Source organism: Chlorocebus sabaeus, chromosome 13 (assembly GCF_047675955.1).
Source record: "Chlorocebus sabaeus isolate Y175 chromosome 13, mChlSab1.0.hap1, whole genome shotgun sequence".
Lineage (NCBI taxonomy): Eukaryota > Metazoa > Chordata > Mammalia > Primates > Cercopithecidae > Chlorocebus > Chlorocebus sabaeus.
Window position 1 is genome coordinate 40,524,066 of NC_132916.1, and position 26,987 is coordinate 40,551,052.

Here is a 26,987-nt window from a genome sequence, read left to right on the forward strand (position 1 = left end):
TAGCTTATAAAGTCAACACAACTTTGATATGGGAACATGAACATTAAATAATGAGGAAAAAATTGCAGGCAACCTCAATCATGAGCAGATATGCTTAAATTCTTAATATTAGATAACCATACAACATGTATCTATGAAATGACACAAGTTGAGTTTGTTGCAATTATGCAATGTTAGTTTAGTTTAACATTAGAAAACTGAGAATTTATGACATTAACAGAATAAAGGAAAAAAGTATATGATCATTGTACTAGATGCAGAAAAGCAGTTGGTTAAAGTAAGCATCTATTTATGATTAAAATATATCTTTGGGCAAATGAAGAATAGAAGAGAGCTTCTTTTATCAAATACAGGGTATCTACAAAACACCAATAATAAACACCATGGAAATACTGAAAGCTTTCTTTCTATGATCAGGAATAAGATAATAGTTGTATTAGTTCATTCTCTTGATGCTATGATGAAACACCCAAGACTGGGTAATTTATAAAGGAAAGAGGTTTAATTGACTAACAGTTCTGCAGGGCTGGGGAGGCCTCATGAAACTTACAATTATGGTGGAAGGGAAAGCAAACACATTCTTCTTCACATAGCGACAGCAAGGAGAAGTGCACTGCGAAGTGGGGAAAAGCCCCTTATAAAACCATCAGATCTCATGAGAACTCACTCACTATCATGAGAACAGCATGGGGGAAATGCCCCCATGATCTAATCACCTCCCACGAGGTAACCCCCAATATATGGGGATTACAATTCGGATTACAATTCAAGATGAGGTTCTGGGTGGGGACCCAGAACCATATCAATAGTTATCAAAATTTCTAGGCTACCTACTACTAAAAGTCCTAATCAGTGTGGTAAGGAAGAAGAATTGAAAAGAACAAGTAGGCCGGGCACAGTGGCTTACGCCTGTAGTCCCAGCACTTTGGGAGGCAGAGGCAGGCAGATCACGAGGTCAGGGAATCGAGACCACCCTGGCCAACATGGTGAAACCCCGTCTCTACTAAAAATACAAAAATTAGCTGGGCGTGGTGGCACGTTCCTGTTGTCCCAGCTACTTGGGAGGCCGAGGCAGTAGAATCCCTTGAACCCGGGAGGCGGAGGTTGCCATGAGCCAAGATCACGTCACTGCACTCCAGCCTGGCAACAGAGTTAGACTCCATCTAAAAGTAAAAGAACAAGTAAAACTGTCATTATTTGCTATGACTGTATATGTAAAAAAACTCAAAGACTCTACCAATAGTTCTTAGAATTGAGTTTAATAAGATTGTATCACAGCAACCTTGTTAAACTCAATTCTAATCTCGACTCGTAGATTTTAAAAATTTCATTTCTATGATGAGCAACAATAGAAAATAAAACTGAAAATAATCATAATAGGATCAAAAATATTTAAAACCTAAAAATAAATATTTTAGCAGTTGTAAAAGAAACATAAAACATTCCCAAGAGACATTAAAGAACACAAATCAATGAATACCTATACTACATTTATATATTGAAAGACTCAGCATTTTTAAAGTGTTAATTTTCCTGAAACTGAGCTTTAGATCCAAAGAAATGCAAATCAAAATCCCAGTTGGGGTGTGTGTGCGTGTGTGTGTATGTGTGTGTGTGTGTGTGTGAGAGAGAGAGAGAGAGACAGGGAGAAAAGGAGTTTGAAACTCAATTCTCTAAAATATGAACAAAAATGAAGAGAAACAGGTATGGACAAGACACTCTTGAATAGGAGGGAAAAGGTAAGAGGAGTTGCTCTACTGGATATTAATACTTATGTCTGTGATAATTAGGATAGTATAGTATTGGTATCAGAATAGACAAAAAATCATTGGAACAACTGGAGTTTAGAAAAAGACACATAAGGCCGGGCGCAGTGGCTCAAGCCTGTAATCCCAGCACTTTGGGAGGCCGAGACGGGCGGATCACAAGGTCAGGAGATCGAGACCAGCCTGACTAACACGGTGAAACCCCGTCTCTACTAAAAAAATACAAAAAACTAGCCGGGCGAGGTGGTGGGCACCTGTAGTCCCAGCTACTCGGGAGGCTGAGGCAGGAGAATGGCGTAGACCCGGGAGGCGGAGCTTGCAGTGAGCTGAGATCTGGCCACTGCACTCCAGCCTGGGTGACAGAGCAAGGCTCCGTCTCAAAAAAAAAAAAAAAAAAAAAAAAGAAAAAGACACATATTTGAACTAAATTAAGTGTTTATATATTAAGTAGGATACAAAGAAAGATACTTACGATAAAGGAAAAAACTGATACTTAGAGTGAGTTAAAATTAAGAGCCTCAGTTTATGAAAAGATACCTTTAATTGGTAAAAAGTCAAGCTACATGGTAGAATATATTACATATGTAAGTCTTGTGCCCAGTATAAAGTACATCTACAAATTAAATCAATATATAAGAAAATCTAATGAACAATGGACAAAAAGACTTCACCAGACATTTCACACACAAAAAAAGATACCCCAGTTGCCAACAAGTATAAGAAAAGGTCTTTGATTTCTTCAACAAGTATAAGAAAAGGTCAAAGAAATAAAATTTCTTTGTTTCAGGGAAATGCAAATTAAAACCATGGTTATATACCACCAGACTTCTTTTAGAATAGCTAAAATTAAGAATACTGATAATCCCAACTGTGGGAGAAAATGTAGTGCAACAGGAATTCTCATTCACTGCTAACGTAAAAATTGGTAAATGTACTTCCTCAGGATAAAATTTTCAATGAAAATAGAATAGAATTTACATATATTCACATAAATTCATGCATCCCAGTGGAAAGCACTGCCCTATTTTGTGCCTTGTCTTAGTCCATTTTCTGCTGCTATAACAGAGTACTAGAGACTGGGTGATTTATAAAGAAAAGAGATTTTGGTGAAGGCATTCTTGTTTTATCATAACATGATGGAAGGCATCACATGATGAGATAATGTGAGAGAGAGTGAGATCATGAGACAGAGAGAAAAAGGGTGCCAAACTCCTGAGATAACTCATTTCTGTGATAATGACAATCCATGAAGAAAGTGTCCCCAGGACTTAATCACTTTGTAAAGTCCCCATCTCCCAATACCGTTATGTTGGCAATTAATTTTCAACATGAGTTTTGGAGGGGATTTTCAAACCATAGCATGTCTCAACTGATCTTTATGGTATGTACATATCTAGTTTACAGATGAGAAAAGTGAGGCTTCAGAAAGAGAAAGATTTTTAATAAATCCATGAATCTACTAAGTGGAAGAGCCACCACCTAAACAAGCTCTCTCTCATTCTCAACCACATATACTTTCACCATGTTTATAAAAGCATCCTTTAAAAATATATCCTGTTTTTCCTTATACATTTATAAATTTCCCTTTAAATTTAAAAAGGTCACTTTAATTACATTACTTGATGCCTTTTGCTCCCTACTCAGAGGTAAAACAATGCAGTTTACAAAATACTGCAATCCTTGAGTCCAGAAGGTCAAGGCTGCAGTGAGCCATGATTGCACCACTCCACTCCAGCCTGGGTGACAGAGCAAGAACCCCTCTCAAAAACAAACAACCCTCCAAAATTCTGCAACATGTGAAAGAAGTTTGACTCTTTGCTATAGTCTCTATCCTAGCTGCTTTATTTTAATGTGTTGTACTTAGTGAACGTTGTTGTACTAATCTATTTACACATTTGTTTCCCACCATTAGATTATAATATTCTTGAGGACAAGTTCTTATCTTTGTGTCTCTGTGTCTTCAGCATATCACACAATTGTCTACTGAATGACTAGATGAGATGTTATTCTCAAGGCTTTTACTCAGGGTAGGCAAGTCCCCATTTCAACCCTTTTAAAGAAAGCTTGAAAGCACTCTGCTACCTTCTAGCAGAGTTAAAGTCAAATTATATTCTGAAAGATAAAGGATTCTACCTCATTTTTCCATTTGAAGTGATTCACAAATAATTCTACTTCCTGTTGGTCTCTTAATTCACATAAAGCCCACATTTCACAAACTATATCCAGAGAATAAGGCTCTCTTTGCCAAAAATATTGTATTCAAAAATTTTCTCCCATTCTGTAGGTTGCCTGCTCACTCTTAATAGTTTCCTTTGCTGTGCAGAAACTCTTTAATTAGATCCCATTTTTTGTTTTGTTTTGTTTTTTGGGTTTTTTTTTTTTTTTTTTTTTTTTTTTTTTTACCTTTGTTGCTATTGCTTTTGGCACCTTCGTCATGAAATCTTTGCCCATTCCTATGTCCAGAATGGTATTACCTAGGTTATCTCCCAGAGTTTTTATAGCTTTGCGTTTTCCATTTAAGTCTTTACTCCATCTTGAGGAACTTAAACAAATTTACAAGAAAAAAAAACCATTAAAAAGTTGGTAAAGGGTATGAACAGACTTTCCAAAAGACATGAGTGCAGCCAACAATGATGAAAAAAAGCTCAACATCAGTGATCATTAGAGAAATGCAAATCAAAACCACAGTGAAATGCCATCTTACACCAGTCAGACTGGCTATTAAAAAGTCAGAATATAACAGATGCCGACAAAGTTGCGGAGAAGGAACCTCCCACTGTTCGTGGAAGTGTAAATTAGTTCAACCATTGTGGAAGACAGTGTGGTGATTCCTCAAAGTCCTAAAGACAGAAATACCATTTGACCCAACAATCTCATTACTGGGTATATACTCAAAGGAATGTAAATCACTCTGTTATAAAGACACATGCACATGTATGTTCATTGCAGCACTACTCACAATAGCAAAGACATGGAATCAACCTAAATGCCCATAAATGATAGACTTGATAAAGAAAATGTGGTACATATACACCATGGAATACTATGCAGCCATAAAAAGGGACAAGATCAAGTCCTTTGCAGGGACATAGATGGAGCTAGAGGCCATTATCCTTAGCAAACTAACACATAAAGAGAAAACCGAATACCACATGGTTTCACTTGTAAGTGGGAGCTAAATGATGAAAGCACATGGACACAAAGAGGGGAACAACACACACTGGGGTCTATGCAAGGGTGGAGGGTGGGAAGAGAGAGAGTGTTAGGAAAAATAACTCATGAGTACTAGGCTTAATACCTGGGTGACAAAGAAATCTGTACAACGAACCCCCATGACACGTTTACCTATGTAACAAAACTGTACATGTACCCCTGAACTTAAAAGTTAGATTTTTAAAAAGGTATTGTTTTATTCTCTTTTGTTTGATTGTACTGTTAAAGAAAATATACAACAAATATAGCTTGAAGATCTAATTGGCTTTTATTTGTGATTCTAGAATCAGGCAACACTTCATTCTATAAAACAGAATTAGTGATCCACTGGATATGATAGAATGGTTGGTTTTTATAAGGTGGGAATAAGACAACAGAATGATAAAAGTGCATTGGTTAACGTAAGTTACAACAAGTCACTTTTCTTGTAAGAATTAAAACAGAGAAGACCTCTTTATTATGCTGACTTAGGAAGACTGAGCTCTTTGACTAGTTGCTGTGAATCTCCTGTTTTCAGGAAAAACTGCTCTGTTTGGGGCTATACCAGCTTCCTTAAAGTTCAGTTTGATTATGAGGCACTTTGCATGAGTGACACTGTTTTGGTTTGGTTTGATCTGTGGGAGTCTGGGTGCAGAAGGCTGGTCCAAAACAATGGATTCCCATAAACTGTAACAGCACTTAGTCATAAACACCTCTCTCAGAATTATGTTCAGCATGTGAATGTCCCTGATGTCCATTTGTAGTCAGATATCAACTCCTTTGGAATCCAGGAAGAATTTTATTTTGACTGTATTTAATGTAAATCTGTTTTATAGAAGAAGAATTTAAAAATATATATCTTGCAGTATATGAACAGAAAATACACTCCTATTGAAAAAGTTCTTGATGACCTAGACAGAATCTAAATAGTTATCTAGCATTTAGTCTGCAAGCCTACAGAATGCTAGATAATATGATATAGTTAATTTTAGCCAAAGTCTTGCTCATCTGAATATGTTATAATTTCTAAGAGTCGTGTTAAAAATAAGGCAGTATTATTTAAAAATTAGTACTATAATGCCACCTACCTGAGTGACACATGGTCTGATGTATTTGCTTGCATGTTTTAAAGAAAAAAGTAGGCCAGGCACAGCGGCTCACGCCTGTAATCCCAGCACTTTGGGAGGCCGAGGCAGGTGGATCACCCCAGGTTGGGAGTTCAAGACCAGCCTGACCAACATGCGGAAACCCTGTCTCTACTTAAAATACAAAATTAGCCGGGCATGGTGGCACATGCCTGTGGTCCCAGCTACTTGGGAGGCTGAGGTAGGAGAATTGCTTGAACCTGGGAGGTGGAGGTTGCAATGAGCCGAGATTGTGCCACTGCACTCCAGCCTGGGCAACAAGAGCAAAACTCCATCTCAAAAAAAAAAAAAAAAAAAAAAGGTAACATCAAATTCTATTTTTACAATTATATTGTGCTCAAAATATCTGACTATGTATTTTAGGCTAGATTCATAGTCTTTGTAGTAAAAAAATATTAATCTTACTAAATTCAGCTTTCAAGAGTCATATTAAATAATAATTTTATTGTCAGCACTATATGTAAGGCTACATATCATGACTATAGATTCAATAAAACAGCACGACTATAATGAGAATAGCTAATCATAGTGATTTATCAATAATGCCAGTGTTTACATTTTCTCTCTTTTAATGTAATAATCCCATGTGCTGTAAGTACAGTGTACTATCATTATCCCTGTTTTACACATAAGGAACCTGAAGCACAGAGAGTATTGAATATTAGCTGAATATCACATAGTTTATAAGTGGTAGAACTGGTATACAGAGCTGACTCCAGAACCCTGATTCCTCACTGCCATACTACAGTACCTCATATATATCAGGAAAATATACATGAGAAAAGTTGCTTTGTGTGAGATTTGCTTTAGCTAACTTTTACTACAGTATCATTATTTATCATTTAAAATTGGAAATAGCCAGGCGTGGTGGCTCACGCCTGTAATGCCAGCACTTTGGGAGGCCAAGGTGGGTAGATCACGAGGTCAGGAGTTCGAGACCAGCCTGACCAACATGGTGAAACACCGTCTCTACTAAAACTACAAAAATTAGCCAGGCATGGTGGTGGATGCCTGCAATCCCAGCTACTCAGGAGACTGTGGCAGGAGAGTCGCTTTAACTGGGGAGGCAGAATTTGCAGTGAGCCGAGATCGCGCCATTGCACTCCAGCCTAGGTGACAGAGCAAGACTACATCTAGATAAATAAATAAATAAATAAATAAATAAATAAATAAATAAAACTAGAAACACTCTAATTGCAGAATTCATCCAGATAAATTGAAAAGCGTTGATATTACTGATGATTACAAGGAGTCTTGAGGTCAAATAAAAGATTTAGAAAAATTATGTTTTGATAAAGACAGAATTCAGATATGTTACAGTGAAATAGTTTTACATACTTCTTATGACCATTAGTAGGAAGCAAAAATGTGTAATTTTGTTTTTAAAAAATGGCACTGATGACATTGCCTGTAAGTTCAGTCTATTCTAATTTATTTAGACTTTGTATTCCTGCATTCAGTAACACCCTTAGCAGTTTTGAGGGGCATTATGAAATTTGGTATGATTATGAAAACTATAACTTCAGAAACTAGAAGACATTTGCAGTTACCTTGATTTTGTCAGGTAAGCCAAAGAACAACAACCACAGAGAATAAACTTCATCAGTTCTTTGCTCTAACAGGAGCTTTGTTACTCTTCATGTCTGTGTTTGATGTTCTGAATAACCTTCATTTTCCTTCCTCCCTCCTTCCCTCCTTTTCTTTCTCTCTTTTTCTTTCTTTCTTTTTCTTTTCTTTTCTTTCTCTTTCTTCTTTTTTGTTTTGACGGAGTTTTGCTCTTGCTGCCCAGGCTGGAGTGCAGTGGCGTAATTTCAGCTCACTGCAACCTCCGCCTCCCGGGTTCAAGCAATTCTCCTGCCTCAGCCTCTCTAGTAGCTGTGATTACAGGTGCCTGCCACCATGCCCAGCTACCTTTTTGTATTTTTAGTAGAGATGGGGTTTCACTATGTTGGCTAGGCTGGTCTCAAACTCCTGACATCAGGCGATCCACCCATCTCAGCCTCCCAAAGTGCTGGGATTACAGGTGTGAGCCATCGCGCCCAGCCTACTATGCATTCTTTCACAGTTAAATTTTTTAAATGTGGATCTTGTGAATTTAGAATTCATTATAATTCACAGACAGAACCAAAGATTACCTTTGGCTTAGGCAGAGAGAGAGAGTGGCAGGCTCAGCTAAGCAGTTTGACCCACACCCAATCAGCAACTGCAGTTTTTGTTATCTAATGTGCAAAATCCACACAGCTTATTCTATTTACAAAGTTGTAAAGTGATAGAAAGCTTTTTCCATTTTCCAACCAAGTGTTGTACAGGGTGTCAGCAGCATGTTTATAAAAACGAAGCAACTTCATGACAGTTAATCAAGATTCTCCAGCTTCCCATTGTCAAGAGTCTCTGGACCTCTGAGGGCTTGCCCAGACATTTTTGCCCAGGTCCATGTGGAACTACAAGTTCCTCTATGCCTCCAAATAGCCAAACAGTGTCCCAGAAATGTTTGCTCCAATCTTTGTCTTATTTGTCTCATGCACCCTGTGCTAGAAGCTCTGTTCATCTGTATCCATTTACTGGTAACATGGTCCTGTTCAGCAGATAAATGAGTTTGTCTTCTTGTCTGTAACTGGCTGAAAAAGTGCAGGGTGAGATCTCCTCCACCCCAGTCCTGTCCATCTGTTCATCATATTCCATGACCACGTGTCCTGATCTTTTCATCTCCCATAGCTGATGTGGCTGCTCTATGCTTCCAAAAACTTACATAATATTAAATCTTAGAACATTTACAAGTTTTCAGGGAACACGTACCCACCCAAAAGTAATAACCTTCCCCCCACTTTTCTTTCTTTCTTTTTTAAAAACCTTATGGTTTATTTCAGTGGAACTGAAAAAAGTAGTCAATTTTTTCCACAATTGGAATTGGGGGTTGGTGAAGGGAAGTGGTAAATACAGTTTGGAAAGGAATATTCTGCTAAGAAATTCAGATTTTATGAGCCAAGGAAAACCATCATATCTTTTTGTTGTTGTTTTAATGTGAAATGATCAGAGCTGTGCTTTAGGAATATTAATCTGACTACTATGTTTTGAATGAATTTAAAAAAGGAGAAAACAGAGTCATGAAATCCAGCTACTGCTGTAAGATCAATCTGGGCGAGCAAGTAATGAAATCCTGAACTAGTGAAGCAGCAGTGGGAATAAAGAGGAGGGAGACAATGGTCAGTGGAATTCATATGACTTGGCAACTGAATACATAGTTGAGGAAAAAGGAAATGTTAAAGGTAACAGGTTTTGAGATGTCTGTTGCCCATTCCTGGTGCTAATAAAATTACAGAAATATGGGACAGAAGAAGAATCTCCATTCTGCATTTAGGATGCTAGTGAAACATCCACAAAGACGTTTTATTAACCAGGCAATAGAAATATAGAAACCCTATTGTAAGTTTTGAATGTCTCTTTACTGATAGATTAGGAAAATAGATGGAATTTCTGTGTGCGAGTGTGGAGTATACAAATATATGAATTGCATGGGACTTTAAAAGTCACTGAGAAAAAAGGATCGACAAAGCAATAAAGTAAAGAAAGAGTCAAGTAGTGTGAGGGGACTCATGAGAGTACAGAATCACAGAAAGCCAGGGAGAAAAGTTTCAGGCAGAAGGTTTATCTGCTTGTGGTTTGTTGAGCTTCTTAAATCTGCAGATTAATGTTTTTAGTCAAATTTAGTATGTTTTCAGTCATTCTTTTTTAAAATATTTTTCTGTCGCTTTCTCTCTCTTGTTTCCTGCTGGAACTCCCATTATATGTATATTGGTATACTTGATGTCCCACAGGTCTCTTTTCTTCAGCTGGGATAATTTCTGCTGATCTGTCAAGTTCATTGATTCTTTCTTCTGCCATTTTGAATCTGCTATTTAGTGCTTCTAGTGAATTATTCACTTCAGTTTTCCAATACAGAATATGCATTTGGTTCCTTTGTCTATCACCTGAGAGTTTCTATTTGTTGATTCATTGCTGTCATTTTATTATTATTATTATACTTTAAGTTCCAAGGTACCTGAGCACAACATGCAGGTTTGATACATAGGTATACATGTGCCATGTTGGTTTGCTGCACCCATCAACTCGTCATTTACATTAGGTATTCCTCCTAATGCTATCCCTCCCGCAGCTCCCCACCCCCCAACAGGCACTGGTGTGTGATGTTCCCAGCCCTGTGTCCAAGGGTTCTCATTGTTCAATTCCCACCTTTGAGTGAGAACATGTGGTGCCCCTCTGAGACAAAGCTTCCAGAGGAAAGATCAGGCAGCAACATTTGCGGTTCTGCAATATTTGCTGTTCTGCAGCCTCTGCTGGAGATACACAGGCAAACAGGGTCTGGAGTGGACCTCGAGCAATCTCCAACAGACCTGCAGCTGAGGGTCCTGACTGTTAGAAGGAAAATTAACAAACAGAAAGGACATCCACACCAAAATCCCATCTGTACGTCACCATCATCAAAGACCAAAAGTAGATAAAACCACAAAGATGGGGAGAAACCAGAGCAGAAAAGCTGAAAATTCTAAAAGTCAGAGAGCCTCTTCTCCTCCAAAGGAAAGCAGCTCCTCACCAGCTAAAAACCTGGAAAAAAGATTAGACAAATGGCTAACTAGAATAAACAGTGTAGAGAAGACCTTAAATGACCTGATGGAGCTGAAAACCATGGCACGAGAACTATGTGACGCATGCGCAAGCTTCAGTAGCTGATTTGATCAGGTGGAAGAAAGGGTATCAGTGATTGAAGATCAAATAAATGAAATGAAGTGAGAAGAGAAGTTTAGAGAAAAAAGAGTAAAAAGAAATGTACAAAGCCTCCAAGAAATATGGGACTATGTGAAAAGACCAAATCTGTGTCTGATTGGTATACCCGAAAGTGACAGGGAACCATGTTGGAAAACACTCTTCAGGATATTATCCAGGAGAACATCCCCAACTTAGCAAGGCAGGCCAACATTCAAATTCAGGAAATACAGAGAACACCACAAAGATACTCCTTGAGAAGAGCAACCCCAAGACACATAATTATCAGATTCACCAAAGTTGAAATGAAGGAAAAAATGGTAAGGGGAGCCAGAGAGAAAGGTCGGGTTATCCACAAAGGGAAGCCCATCAGACTAACAGTGGATCTCTTGGCAGAAACTCCACAAATAAGAAGAGAGTGGGGGCCAATATTCAAGAGTCTTAAAGAAAGGAATTTTCAACCCAGAATTTCATATCCAGCCAAACTAAGCTTCATAAGTGAAGGAGAAATGAAATCCTTTTCAGACAAACAAATGCTGAGAGATTTTGTCACCACCAGGCTTGCCTTACAAGAGGTCATGAAGGGAGCACTAAACATGGAAAGGAACAACCGGTATCAGCCAATGCAAAACATGCCAAATTGTAAAGACCATCGACGCTAGGAAGAAACTACATCAATTAATGAGCAAAATAACCAGCTAACATCATAATGACAGGATCAAATTCACACTTAACAATATTAACATTAAATGTAAATGGGCTAAATGCTCCAATTAAAAGACACAGACTAGCAAATTGGATAAAGAGTCAAGACCCATCAGTGTGCTGTATTCAGGAGACCCATCTCACGTTCAGAGACACACATAGGCTCAAAACAAAGGGATGGAGAAAGATCTACCAAGCAAATGGACAGAAAAAAAAAGCAGGGGTTGCAATCCTAGTCTCTGATAAAACAGACTTTAAACCAACAAAGATCAAAAGAGACAAAGAAGGCCAGTACATAATGGTAAAGGGATCAATTCAAGAAGAAGAGCTAACTATCCTAAATATATATGCATCTAATACAAGACCACCCAGATTCATAAAGGAAGCCCTTAGACACCTACAAAGAGACTTAGACTCCCATACAATAATAATGGAAGACTTTAACTCCCCACTGTCAACATTAGACAGATCAATGAGACAGAAAGTTAACAAAGATATGCAGGAATTGAACTCAACTCTGCAACAAGCAGACCTAATAGACATCTATAGAACTCTCCACCCCAAACCAACAGAATATACATTCTTCTCAGCACCACATTGCACTTATTCCAAAATTGACCACATAGTTGGAAGTAAAGCACTCCTCAGCAAATGTAAAAGAACAGAAATTATAACAAACTGTCTCTCAGACCACAGTGCAATCAAACTAGAACTCAGGATTAAGAAACTCACTCAAAACCTCTCAACTACATGGAAACTGAACAACCTGCTCCTGAATGACTACTGGGTACATAACAAAATGAAGGCAGAAATAAAGATGTTCTTTGAAATCAATGAGGACAAAGACACAACATATCACATTTAAAGAAAAGTGTAGAGAGAAATTTATAGCACTAAATGCCCACAAGATTAAGCAGGAAAGATCTAAAATTGACACCCTAACATCACAATTAAAAGAACTAGAGAAGCAAGAGCAAACACATTCAAAAAATAGCAGAAGGCAAGAAATAACTAAGATCAGAGCAGAACTGAAGGAGATAGAGAACAAAAACCCTTCAAAAAATCCATGAATCCAGGAGTTGGTTTTTTGAAAAGATCAACAAAATTGATAGACCACTAGCAAGACTAATAAAGAAAAGAGAGAAGAATCAAATGGACGGAATAAAAAATGATAAAGAGGATATCACCACCGACCCCACAGAAATACAAACTACCATCAGAGAATACTATAAACACCTCTATGCAAATAAACTAGAAAATTTAGAAGAAATGGATAATTTCCTGGACACTTACACTCTCCCAAGACTAAACCAGGAAGAAGCTGAATCCCTGAATAGACCAATAGCAGGCTCTGAAACTGAGGCAATAATTAATAGCCTACCAACGAAAAAAAGTCCAGGACCAGATGGATCCACAGTTGAATTCTACCAGAGGTACATGGAGGAGCTGGTACCATTCCTTTTGAAACTATTCCAATCAATAGAAAAAGAGGGAATCCTCCCTAACTCATTTTATGAGGCCAACATCATCCTGATACCAAAGCTGGGCACAGACACAACAAAAAAAGAGAATTTTAGACCAATATCCCTGATGAACATCGATGCAAAAATCCTCAATAAAATACTGGCAAACCGAATCCAGCAGCACATCAAAAAGCTTATCCACCATGATCAAGTGGGCTTCATCCCTGGGATGCAAGGCTGGTTCAACATATGCAAATCAATAAACGTAATCCAGCATATAAAGAGAACCAAAGACAAAAACCACATGATTATCTCAATAGATGCAGAAAAGGCCTTTGACAAAATTCAACAGCCCTGCATGCTAAAAACTCTCAATAAATTCGGTATTGATGGAACTTATCTCAAAATAATAAGAGCTATTTATGACAAACCCACAGCAATATCATACTGAATGAGCAAAAACTGGAAGCATTCCCTCTGAAAACTGGCACAAGACAGGGATGCCCTGTCTCACCACTCCTATTCAATATAGTGTTGGAAGTTCTGGATAGGTCAATCAGGCAAGAGAAAGAAATCAAGGGGATTCAGTTAGGAAAAGAAGAAGTCAGATTGTCCCTGTTTGCAGATGACATGATTGTATATTTAGAAAACCCCATCATCTCAGCCCAAAATCTCCTTAAGCTGATAAGCAACTTCAGCAAAGTCTCAGGATACAAAATTAATGTGCAAAAATCACAAGCATTCTTATACACCAGTAACAGACAAACAGAGAGCCAAATCAGGAATGAACTTCCATTCACAATTGCTTCAAAGAGAATAAAATACCTAGGAATCCAACTTACAAGGGATGTAAAGGACCTCTTCAAGGAGAACTACAAACCACTGCTCAGTGAAATAAAAGAGGACACAAACAAATGGAAGAACATACCATGCTCATGGATAGGAAGAATCAATATCGTGAAAATGACCATACTGCCCAAGATAATTTATAGATTCAATGCCATCCCCATCAAGCTACCAATTAGTTTCTTCACAGAATTGGAAAAAATTGCTTTAAAGTTCATATGGAACCAAAAAAGAGCCCACATTGCCAAGACAATACTAAGCCAAAAGAACAAAGCTCGAGGCATCATGCTACCTGACTTCAAACTATACTACAAGGCTACAGTAACCAAAACAGAATGGTACTGGTACCAAAACAGAGATATAGACTAATGGAACACAACAGAGCCCTCAGAAATATTACCAATCATCTGCAACCATCTCATCTTTGACAAACCTGAGAAAAACAAGAAATGGGGAAAGGATTCCCTATTTAATAAATGGCGCTGGGACAACTGGCTAGTCATAAGTAGAAAGCTGAAACGGAATCCCTTCATTATACCTTATACAAAAATTAATTCAAGATGGATTAAAGACTGAAATGTTAAACCTAAAACCATAACAATCCTAGAAGAAAACCTAGGCAATACCATTCAGGACATAAGCATGGGCAAGGACTTTATGACTAAAACACCAAAAGCAATGGCCACCAAAGCCAAAATTGACAAATGGGATCTAATTAAACTAAAGAGCTTCTGCACAGCAAAATAAACTACCATCAGAGTAAGCAAGCAACCTACAGAATGGGAGAAAATTTTTACAATCTGCCCATGTGACAAAGGGCTAATATCCAGAATCTACAAAGAACTTAAACAAATTTACAAGAAAAAATCAAACAACCCCATCAAAAATGGGCAAAGGATATGAACAGCCACTTCTCAAAAGAAGACATTTATGCAGCCAACAGACACATGAGAAAATGCTCATCATCACTGGCCATCAGAGAACTACAAATCAAAACCACAATGAGATACCATGTCAAACCATTTAGAATGGCGATCATTAAAAAGTCAGGAAACAACAGGTGTTGGAGAGGATGTGGAGAAATAGGAACACTTTTACACTGTTGGTGGGACTGTAAACTATTTGTAGAAGACAATGTGATGATTCCTCAAGGATCTAGAACTAGAAATACCATTTGGCCCAGCCATCCCATTACTGGGTATATACCCAAAGGATTACAAATCATGTTGCTATAAAGACACATGCACACATATGTTTATCGTGGCACTATTCACAATAGCAAAGACTTGGAACCAACCCAAATGTCCATCAATAACAGACTAGAATAAGAAAATGCGGCACATATACACCATGGAATACTATGCAGCCATAAAGAAGGATGAGTTCATGTCCTTTGTAGGCACATGGATGAAGCTGGAAACCATCATTCTGAGCAAACTATCTCAAGGACAGAAAACCAAACACCGCATATTCTCACTCATAGGTGGGAACTGAATAATGAGAACACTTGGACACAGGGTGGGGAACATCACACACCAGGGCCTGTCATGGGGTGGGAAGAAGGGGGAGGGATATCATTAGGAGATACACCTAATATAAATGACGAGTTCACGGATGCAGCACAGCAACATGGCACATGTTACATATGTAACCAACCTGCACATTGTGCTCATGTACCCTAGAACTTAAAGTATAATAAAACATATACATATACATGCTCATACATATACATATGTATCAATATTTATATACACTAATATATAATGGATATGTATACATATATATGTATATCTACAGTATATCTACACACACACACTCCCATATACATACATACACATCTCTCAACCTGGATTCCTAAAGGTTTTCCCATGCCAATATGGCTTAGTGATTAGATAGAGGTTGTGCTGAAACCCCTGAGCCAATGAAGTTTCTGTCTTTTGCCAAAGGATCTCTACGTGGTAAGGGAACTCACTCAAGAGTTCAGGTGCTCTCAAGCCTACTCAAGCTCCAGCTTTTACTTACCACTGGATCTTTTCTTATCCTCTCTTTTATGCAAACAAATTCAGGGGTAGCCAGGATTGAGTGACTAGCTCGGGCCTTCTTCATGAAATATACAAAGCCAGAGTAATATTCGCCAACTGTGACTACAGCCTCAGACTAGTAGAGCCATTGGCTTTCCCTGTTTACCCGCCTCAGAGATCAGCATTTTAACCAAATATGCTGCTGGGAGTGGTCGTTTCTCATCACTCTAGATTGAGTGAGCTCTCATTGATCATAACAGAGAAGCTGCCCGTCCTCATGGGCTGGCCAGCTTCTACAAATCCTCTGTCCTTACTGAAGTGAAGAGTAAGGGGAGGGAGGATATGTGAGTAGCTTCAGGCTAGAATGCCACAGATTCTCATTATTCTTATATCCGGCAGTTTTTCAAGCCTAAATGCTTCTCAGGTTGTTGTATGCCTTTGGTTGATTTTCAGAGTGCCAAAATGATTGTTTTTGTCAATTTTATCCAGCTTTATAGTTGCTTTTTACAGAGAGAATTTGTCTCCTCACTTGGCCATAACCAAAAGCTCACCACTTACTACCTTTAAAAAAATCACTTATATATTGTTTCATGTTTACATGCAAATATTTTTTTTAAATACCTAAACATACTACTCCCTTTTATAGTGTTTAGGAATCTGACCTTGTAATTTTAAGAGACTAATTAGCTCAAATCTAGTTTCATTTTTAAATTTTATATCTTGCTTTTTTCCTATGTCAAAATGACTTATCTCATAAGAGGATAGTAAGAAAACTGAAAAGTGATCAGGCCATTTCATATGCCTTCATAAAAACTGCTCAAGATGATATGATTGAGGAAGAGTATGAAGATCAATGTGCATGGGTCTACATTATTCTAGGACTGACTTATTTCCCCAAAGAGTGGAAATCTTCTACTTCTAACTTCTGTGGCAATAAATTCTTTTTTTTTAAAGCATGATTACGTGAGAACTCTTCAGAGAAAAAAACTTGAATCTCTTCTTTTCATATCACAAAAGCTTACTCTAGTGAATTCTGAGTAATGCAAACTGATAATTAAATTTAGAATTTGCAGCGTCATGAGCTTCTACCCAGATTATCTCAGGAAAAGGTATTAAACAGAAGCATCATTACCCCATTAATCATAAAAAAAAGGCCAGCTGACACAACTGTCTATTCTTTGAGGTAGCAAAAAACCCAGTCAGGCAGGCATTGTTTTGTACTCATTTAGTAATTCTGATATTCAAGACTATTCCTTAGACAGAAAAGTATATGGCTCTCTAAAGGTCAGGCAAGTCCGGACTGCTATGATGATATTCTCAAAGATGAGTTATGTTCCATGCAAGTATATTCACTAAACGTGTATGGTACCAAATAATCTGACTCCAAGTAATAAAAAAATAGCTTTTGGGTGTTTTCCACGCCTTTAGACATGACGAACATAGACTATTTAATTGTATAAAGATTTTCCTGGCATATCTTCCTTTTGGAAAAAAGTCCTGAAAGTTCTTCTGTTTTATGAAATATTCTAGTCTCTGTTCTGCATTATATTATTTTACATAGAACTTACAGTCTTAAAAAAGAATGTTCATTTGTTTAAAAGCTCCCAAATTGACTAATATTACTGCTATTATAGTTTGTTTTTTACATAGTGTTCAATAGAACATTTGTTGTGATTAAGCAAGATTGCTTGTCTCCTTTTCTCTTTTCTTCCAAATAGTTCAATGCCATTATAACTTTCCTCTAACAGAGATGGGAATGTTTTCCTTCACTGAATCCGCATCTCATGAGTCTACAGTCTTGAAACTCTTATTTTAACAGAACAGTCATCTGACTCGGTTTGGCTGTCTCTTACCAAAATCTCTTGGCAGCAACAGAGTAACCCTTGCTGGTACCTGAGAGAGAAAACAAAGGGTCTGTTTTGAGTACAGTAGAAGATAAAAAATGAACTTGATACTTCTTCACATCTTAAAACTTTTTTTTATTTAAGAAATATGCTAAGTTATAACATTAACATTTAAATTCCTAGGAACCATCTTTATAGTTGATTATATTTTTATTGGTGAAATATATCACAACTACATTCTACTCCACTCTGCTGCAGTGATGTTATTTATAAATAACTTTATTATTTTTACCTCATTATAAAATAGCTACATAATAATGAAATGTTTAATAATGTTCTGCAAAGAGGAAAAACAGCATAAGGGATATTGACCATCTTGGATTGTTTTTCATGAATTCAGAGTCCTCAGTAAGTGATTTTAGAAACTCAACTTAATCAACTTCGTTCAAATAAGCTCTGTTGATTAAAATAGTCCTTACTGTCATCAGAGTATTCCAAGTCTAAACTCAGAGAATTTAGGAATTTCAGTTTATAATCAGAAAGCACCCTGGTGAACTATGAATAGTGACAAAGACCTTAAGGAAGATTTATCCCAACTTTGGTAGAACCTGGGGAGTTGTCTTTTACATTTTATCATGCACCTTTCTAGTAACTGCAGTTCTTCTATCCCACAGTGGTTCTCTTTAGTTTATGGGAAATTTAAGTTCTGATATTAAATCCTTATTAATTTCTGTAACCTCCTTGGTTACCCTGGCCTGTAAACAAAGCTCATTTCAGTCTCTGCTCAAACCCTTGGAAAAGTTAGTTAATATCTCTGAACCTCAATTCTGCCTGTAAATATGTAAAATGAAAGGAACCAATTAGATGCCTAGCTATAACATTTCTTGATTTGAAGTGTTTATACTTTTTTAGAATCACCACTCTCCATATATTTATGTGAGCTAATCAACTATTCTCTATATATCTACTCATGGCCTCCTTGGTACAACCAATCCTTTCAGACCTTAACTTACCCTGTTCCTGTGTCCAAGAATCAATTCAACTGAAATGGCTGGTCAGAACCATTTTTTCTGTTGATCACAAAGGTTCTCCGAACACCGAGCTTCCTCAAATGATAAAATACCTGTTCCAGAAGAATCTCTCAATATGGTGCTGAATTTGCATAGGTTATTGATCCTAATTTCTAGACTCTGAATGGAGGTTAATTGTGCTTGGAATAGTGGTTCTCAAATGCATAAGGATTTAAAATCCACAGGGTTAGTGCTGGGTGAGGCAGAGGTCAGTAGCTCTTGAACTGGATAGTAAACATCAAGAAATTGAGAAATAAGAAACAGGAACTTTGGGATGCTTTGAGGAGCATACTTAAAACCACCACAGCCTCAGATGTTTGTGTTGAAGGGGGAAGATGGCCAAGAAAAAAAAAATGTTAGGTCTGAGACTTTACTCATTCCAATAACAGACCTGGCAGAGAAATCATTACCCATTTTGCAACACAGCCTTAGGGCAAGTCTGGGCAAGCTCTGGGTGGGCAAAAAATAGGCTTTCCAAAACTCACCTAGCTTTCCAGCCCACCCCACATACATACCCCACACATGAAGTCTTCCTTTCCTCCTTTCTTTCCCCTTCCCCCTCCTCCTTCCTTTCTCTCTTTCTCTCTTCCAGAATGAATGATTTGTATGACTGTGTAATGTGTTTGTCAGACAAGTCCATCAGGGACTTAACAGTCCCTTTACAGGGTAAGAGAGAGATATGAGTCTTGTGGTCATAAGTGGTTGGGCTTCCCCACTACCTCATTCGTTTATGTTAGCTAACTATCAAAATCTAGGTCTTTACTAATTTATAGTTCAAATATCCATACGAGTAGTGTGTTTGTGTGTGTGGGTCTGTGTGTGTGTAAACACTGATGGCTATTTTTCCAAATGAACTGATGATGACCTCCAACTTGTGGTTCAGGAGAAGGAACTTTATGTCCTACTTTTGCTCTGGAAAAATGAAAAGACTGCTAAGGGGGAGTAGTCATGATGGAATTGTGCATGTGTGTGTTAGGTAATATTGGGTGGAAAATTAAGGGATATTTTCCTTTGTAGTATTCCAAATAAATCTGTTTATGTCATAGATAGTTACTTGGAATAAATATCTTTCTTCATGAATGCCATCTTAATTTCCAGAAAATCTTATAAATGTTTCTTAGTAAGGTTCTTTAAATAAACTTTGTTTCAATCATAATAATACTAGCTACCATCGAGCATTTGCACTTCCTGGCATTGGGTCCAACACTTTACATTCTTTATCTCTCATCCTTATACTCTCAAAAGATGGGACATTGATATTCCCAGAAAACTGAGATTTGGGGAGGCTAAGTTAATTTGCCTAAGGTTATGGAACAAATACATTGTACAGCTGTTACTTGATCATAGATCTGACTGGCTCCACATAAGGGGATTCAGACAGATATCTAGCTTATTTTATAACTGTTGTCATTTGGCGAGAGATTGTCTATAAACATATTTGGTTTTTGTGAGCTTTAATGGGTGATGTAAAACAATTTGGTAATTATTTTTAATTTTTAAAAAACCTTATAATCAATCTAAACATACTCCTATGTCATATACTGAGACTCTTAGAAAATATTTTAGAGTAGAGGTGAGCAGTCTTCAGACACTGAATTATAATGCCATCCACTTTTAAAGAGTGATATGACACTTTCAAGAATCTAGACTTCAGATGGCTTGCAAAAGTACACCTATATCTAGAGCAATACTTGGATATAATATTTCCTGAAATACAGTCTTTCTCTTAAAGAAAAAAATAATAATATTAGTTCAGGTCCTTGAGATATGAGGCAAGGATTAGAGATTTGTTAAGTAAATGTTGACCCAGACTATATAAATCTAATGATCAAAATCCCTTTAAAATTTTTTAAGGAGATTGGAGAACAGTAAATAATATTTATTGAAAGCCTGTTTTATGTTATGTGCTACTAGGAGCTTAGACAACATAACCTCACGTGGACCTTACAACTGCTCTGGAGGTCAGTCATTGTTCTTGAGTCAGGCTTTTTTTTCTGGTATAAGAAACAGATTTGCCCCCTCATGCTGTCTCAAAAGGCATGAGTTATTTTAAGGGAGAGTGGGTGGAGGGTTTGTATAGTAAGGGAACCAGGAAGCTCATGGAATTGTCATACAATCTGGCCTTACAAGCACTTCAGTTACAACTCTGTCAAAATGGGAAGGGGCTCAAGAAACTTGCTCTTCCCATCTAAGGAAAGGATGGTATTTTTCAGCTTTTGGTGAGACCATTTATCTTCAGAATGGGTCTAATTTGAAAACAGACCCCACTGGGCAGAAACATGAAATCCATGTTCATAATTCTGTAAATGATATGAAAATTACTTGCATTCTTATAACATCTATATAAAAATTATAATTTTCTGTTTATTTTCCCACAATTGTTGCTGTAGTTACATTTTTTGGTTACATTACTTTTTATAATAAAATAGTGACAGGTTTTATATAATAATCTGTAATTGGCTTTTTAATGAAATGTGCTTTCCATGGAAATACTCCAAACTTGACACTAGTGTCAGTTCCGTTGTACTCATTCACATATATAATACACACTACACATTTTTACATATATACATACATATATAAAGGCACATATACCTATGTGCATAGTTCATTTAAGCATGTTTATTATTGGACACTTGAGTTGTTTTCAGTATTTTGCTAATTTAAACAATACCATGTTGAACAACTTTGCATACATACAGTTTCACACATATGTGCATATATTCTAAGGAGTGGAATTGCTGGATGCAAATTTACATACCTTTTAAAGATTTGTTACTCCAAATCCTGTATTTGTCCTCCAAATCCTCTCTCAAAGGAATGTGCCAATTTATACTTCCACCAGCATTGTATGAGACTCAGTATTTCTGTGTACCTTCTTCAAACCTTCACATTGTTCTGATTTGAACACTTTAGGTATGACCAGACTGTAGAGCCTCAGGTTACTACTTATTTACCAACTGTTTTTCAGCTGATACTTTTAAGCCTTCTGCTCCAGTTAGGCCACAGACTCCTATTTCCTTTCCTTTTAGGATAATGCTGGCTAGGGCTCATTTAGCCTAATTTCTGTTTTCTGCCCTAGTACAGTAGCCTCCTTGGTCCATGCTTAAACGATTTCAGAAATCTAAAAGGGAATTTTCCAATACATATACCCGCTTCTTTCATGTCAGTAAAATAAAAGCATTATAGGACTCCTCAATTTGATATGTGATCTCAACTAGTCTGTTAATACTAAATTGCAGACACTCAAAGGTGAGAATCAGTCCTAGGAAGATTATGCGCAACCAGTCTACAATGCAAATATTAAGCAGGCTCAAAAGTAGATCTGTAACTACAGCTGCAGCTCCATCAAGGCAACAAGTGGACACATCCTGGCAAAGTGCAATCTGACCTCCTTTGTTTTACATTAGCTCATTGTTCTTTAACACATTTTAACTTGAAAAAGTTAAATAGCCTTCAATAACAAGACAATTATGGTGTCATAGAATTAGTGTCGAAATCTTCCAACTCACATACTAGACAAAATATAGTTCTCCCAATAACTATCTGGAGGATCCCTGAAGAGGATGCTAACCACATGACTATTGCTTCCCTGATTCAACCCACCCCTGAATGGCACGAAGGCTGTTAGCTCAGCGAAGAGGCTTTGAAATGCTGTCCTGTAGACTGGTATGGACAGGCTGCACTTCAGATTTGTCCGGAGAGATATAAGACATGATCCATGGCCAAGGAATCGGGGGGGCTCAGACATTTTTAAGATCCTCTAGTAATTTTGGTGAATAGTTCTAGTCTTTGGAACTATGGCTCAGAGCATCAAAGAGAAATGTAGCTCCTGCTCCCATCCGTGAACTTTACACAACTGCCTAGAGCTATGTTATCTAATATGGTAGACAGAGCCACTAGGCACATGTGGCTATTGGCCACTTGAAGTATGCATAGCTAGTCAAGATTTCAAAGACTTACATTAAAATTATAATGTTTTGGACATAGGGGGTTACATAAAAGTATTGTAAGACCTAATTTTACCTTTTTAAAAACATATTTTAATGTGGCAATAAAGCATTTAAAGTTACATAAATGGCTTACATTATATTTCTACTGGACAATTTTGATCTAGAAGGCATAGTTCCATAGCTCAGGAACTTTGAGTCATAGAATTTTAAAGTTAAAGGAATCTTGTAGATGAAACAATTCTCTCACTTTGAGAATGAGGAAACAGGTACCCCATTGGTAAAGTGACTTATTCTGGTAACCTGAGTTGTTGGTAGAGCCAGGATGTTCCCGAATCCCACAACTCTGGATTTCCATCCAATGCTAGCTTCTCCCTCCCATGCTGCTCATCTTGGGTGACAGTAGCCACACCAAGTGTTTTAGGATTCCTACAATTCTGAGGCATAGAAAGCCTCACCACTCATAGCCCCTGCTGTAGTCTCTGCTCACCAGATTCTGTCTGCATAACTAAGGCATCCAAATTCATTACTACAGATCCATAGTCACACCCTTAAGCAGATGCCTCCTCTTTTCACCATCTCACATTATTAGTTTTGCCTAAACCACATGGAGCTATGGTTTTAGTGAGGCCTTAGTATCTTTCTAACATGTTTCCAAAAAATAAATTCTACTTATTTGAGTGGTGCGACATTCACTAATAATATTTCTCCCACCTTCACGTTTACTAACATTCTGGTTTTCTCTGCATCCAGAGAACAATGTTTCTTCTTCTCCAGGACTAGTTAGAAGGATCAAGTGTTGATGAGTGATGAGCCCCTCCCTGGCTCCTGCCCTTTAGCCATAAAAACAAGTTATCTTTTTGCATGCCATCAACAGAGCCTTGCTTATATAACAGTTTTTTTAAGCCAAAAAATAGTTTTTCTTCTTTCTCATCTTTTAATAAAATATGTGAGAACTTTAATAGTGTTATTGGTAAGCATCCAAAATATTTAGAAACTACTTCCCCTGCCACAGAAATATTTGCTGCTCTGAAGGGTGCATTCAAAGGATCTACTTTCCCCAGTGATTCCCAGCCTGTTGAGATTCATGCACGTATGTCCCAAAATGTATTAAAATCCACGTGCACATGTGTGTGTGTTTTTCAAAGTCAGTGCAGATGCATAGAAATGCCCCCCACCCATGTCTGTTGCATTTTGATGTATTTCCTTCTGAATGCCTCAGGTTTAAGCTGAGCTGTCAAGTGTAGTATTTAGAGGGAATAATTAACCCAAGTCACTGATAAATTAAAATGTCCCCAGGCAAATAAGAGTATGTGAATAAATCTGATTTTTTAATGATTTCTTAGAACAGGTCACAAAAATACTTTCCAATTTCAGTCCTTTACTGTCTAGTTGAATCCTTGCTGCTGAAGAAGGCAGGCAAGTCTTCTTTGTCTTTCTTCAAAGCCCGGCATTCAATGCAGAAAAAATTCCTGATCATGACTCTCTTTCCTACATCACTTGTAAGTGATTTTTTGTTTGTTTGTTTGTTTTTTGTTTCTTTCTGCTATTGACTGTTTCTGATCATAGAGATCTAGGGCAATGACATTCACTTTGTGAATAGTAATGAATAAAAATGTCATGTTTGGAGATGTAATATCAGTTCCATCTGTAATAGCAGACTGCAGCCTATATTGGCATAAATACTAGTGCCATACAATTATTTATAAATGGAGCCTTGTTGAGGGGAAGAGTTATTCTTTAATTAATAAAAATCTAAGACAAGGTGGTGACAGAATATGCCAGGTGTAGGGTAGAAAATGCAGTTCTTGGAAGTATCCTTCCCAGTGACAGGAACTGAAGACTCCGGATCAACCAGGTGGACCTTTTCATTGATGAGCTGATAGCTTCTAGGCTGTGGGGAACCTCTGGTGCCTTACAACTCTAACTACTGCAAAATTTCTTGTTGTGCCTCATAAACATATGATCTTCCTGTTGGAAGAGCTACGTGGTCCTTAGACAAACAGAGATAGTGTATTGCTTTAAACCTTATCTACTTGCTACAGTTTCCTTCTGCCAATATGAGCATGCCTCTAAATGCTACAAGGTGTCTCAATTTAATCAAAGTTGGCTCTACTTTTGCCTTTTGTTTGGCTAAAGCATCAAGCCATCTTCTTGATGCTTTATTGTGTTTATCAGTCAGATTTATGTAGGTTAGAAAGCATTCAGAAGTCATTATTTCAGTTTCATAGTTCTTAGAGGTCTATACCCTTAAACTTTGAAAGTAAACATGAACAGTGTCTCTCTACACATACACAGTAACGTCACTGCAATGTTTTTAAGTTTCAAGTCGCAATCTATTAGTGGGTCTTGAAATCTATTTAGTTGATCAAATTCTTTCTTTTTTAATGAAATAGACTAAAATAAAAAATAGAAACATTGATTTGTGAAACTTTTATATTTCTATATCTTTATCATCTAGCTTTCTATTTATCATCTGCCTATCCATATTAGTTTTAGTTTAAAGAAAAGGTTTGAAGAAAATTTGCCTTAAGGGAACTATCAGAAATAGATTATTAGAGTACATGACAATTCTTATGATTTCATGCTAGACTAAATAGGGAACACTTACTATACAAGCATTTGTAGGTTTGAATATATGATATATTTCACAACTTCCTCCTTCTAAATCTCCATATTATTTTTTAACTGTAGAGAGATTAGAAAAGGGAGTCATCATAAGTCTTAAGGATTTGAGTAATTGTCAACCATCTATGATCAAATTTAAATATACTTTTCTTCCTATTTATAATTTTAGTTCAGTTACTGTAGTTATATAGCTTTTGTTTCCTATATATGGCAAATACTGTTTTAATATTAGTAAAATTTAGAAGCTTCTTGTCCAGGTTTAAATTTCAGAGAACAACAGCTGATAGATCAGGGACAAAGAAAAGTTAGTATTATTCTTTCACACTCAGAACAAAAACTGTAATAGAGATCATTAATTTCAGTACAGTGTATAGGACAGGTGATGTAGTTAAGTGGAAACAGATAGGCTTCACATTATTATTACAAACTGGGAATCTATAATACTTCCTTTACTTTTCAAGCACGTGTTAGCTCATCTGTCGTTCTAAGTGTTGATATAGCTCATTTTACTCACAAAATGGCATCTGTTGACTTGTGAGGCAAGATCTCTTAGGTTAGCTTCATCCATAGTTATTCTTAGTAGCATCCAAAGAAAGCACAGTTCATATGGCAACATTCTTTTCAAATGATTCCCCACAAAATTATGTTTTACTTAAAAACTTGCTTAAAGAGAAGGAATATTACACCATGGAATACTATGCAGCCATAAAAAGGAATGAGATCATGTCCTTTGCAGAGACACGGATGGAGTCATTATCCTCAGCAAACTAACGCAGGAACAGAAAACCAAACACCGCATGTTCTCACTTATAAGTGGGAGCTGAATGATAAGAACGCAGGGAGGAGAACAACACACACTGGGGCCTATGGGTGACAGGGGAGGGAGAGCATCAGGAAAAATAGCTAATGCATGCTGGGCTTAATACCTAGGTGATGGGTTGATAGGTGCAGCAAACCACCATGGCACATGTTTACCTATGTCACAAATCACATCCTGCATGTGTACCCTGGAACTTAAAATTTAAAAAAAATTTTAAAGGGAAGGAATATTTCTCTGCATTTGCATCTGGAAAAAAAAGTCATATCTTGACATATATTTTAATATTTCGTTTGTAATTTCCTGGTAATTTTACTTATTGAAACATGGGGAAAATATTCAAAAGCTAGTTTTTGAAAGATTTGAAAATAAAGGTGACACCATTATCCCTCTTTAAATAGAGCATGAATATTTGGGTGAATGTAACAATTTAGTGTTAACTCTCTCAGTCCCTTTGTGACATTAGTATGGACACTTAATATGTACATAAATTTGGAAAATGTTGCCACCTTGGCCGCATCATAAAAGAATTCTAATGAAGTCGAATGCTCAAATACCACTTTTAATAACTTTCCTATTAAGCCCCAGCACTTTAAAGATGATAGTTAATTTTGATTCTTCAGTTACTTATTCCTGTGATGAATTTGACATTTAAAAAAAAATTTTTTTAATGGCTTGTGTGCTTTCGGGAGAAAAGAAAAACTATGAGTTGAGTTTTCTGCTTTTATGTGCTAATATTTGTGCTGATGGCATCACAATTAAATTCACTGGTCAGAGTT

General features: G+C 37.1%; 1 pseudogene; it reads right to left on the reverse strand.

Annotated features, from left to right (window-relative positions):
* Window positions 1-480: 480 nt before the first annotated feature.
* LOC140713157 (uncharacterized) overlaps window positions 481-26,987 on the reverse strand; it is a 40,207-nt pseudogene continuing 13,700 nt past the window's right edge.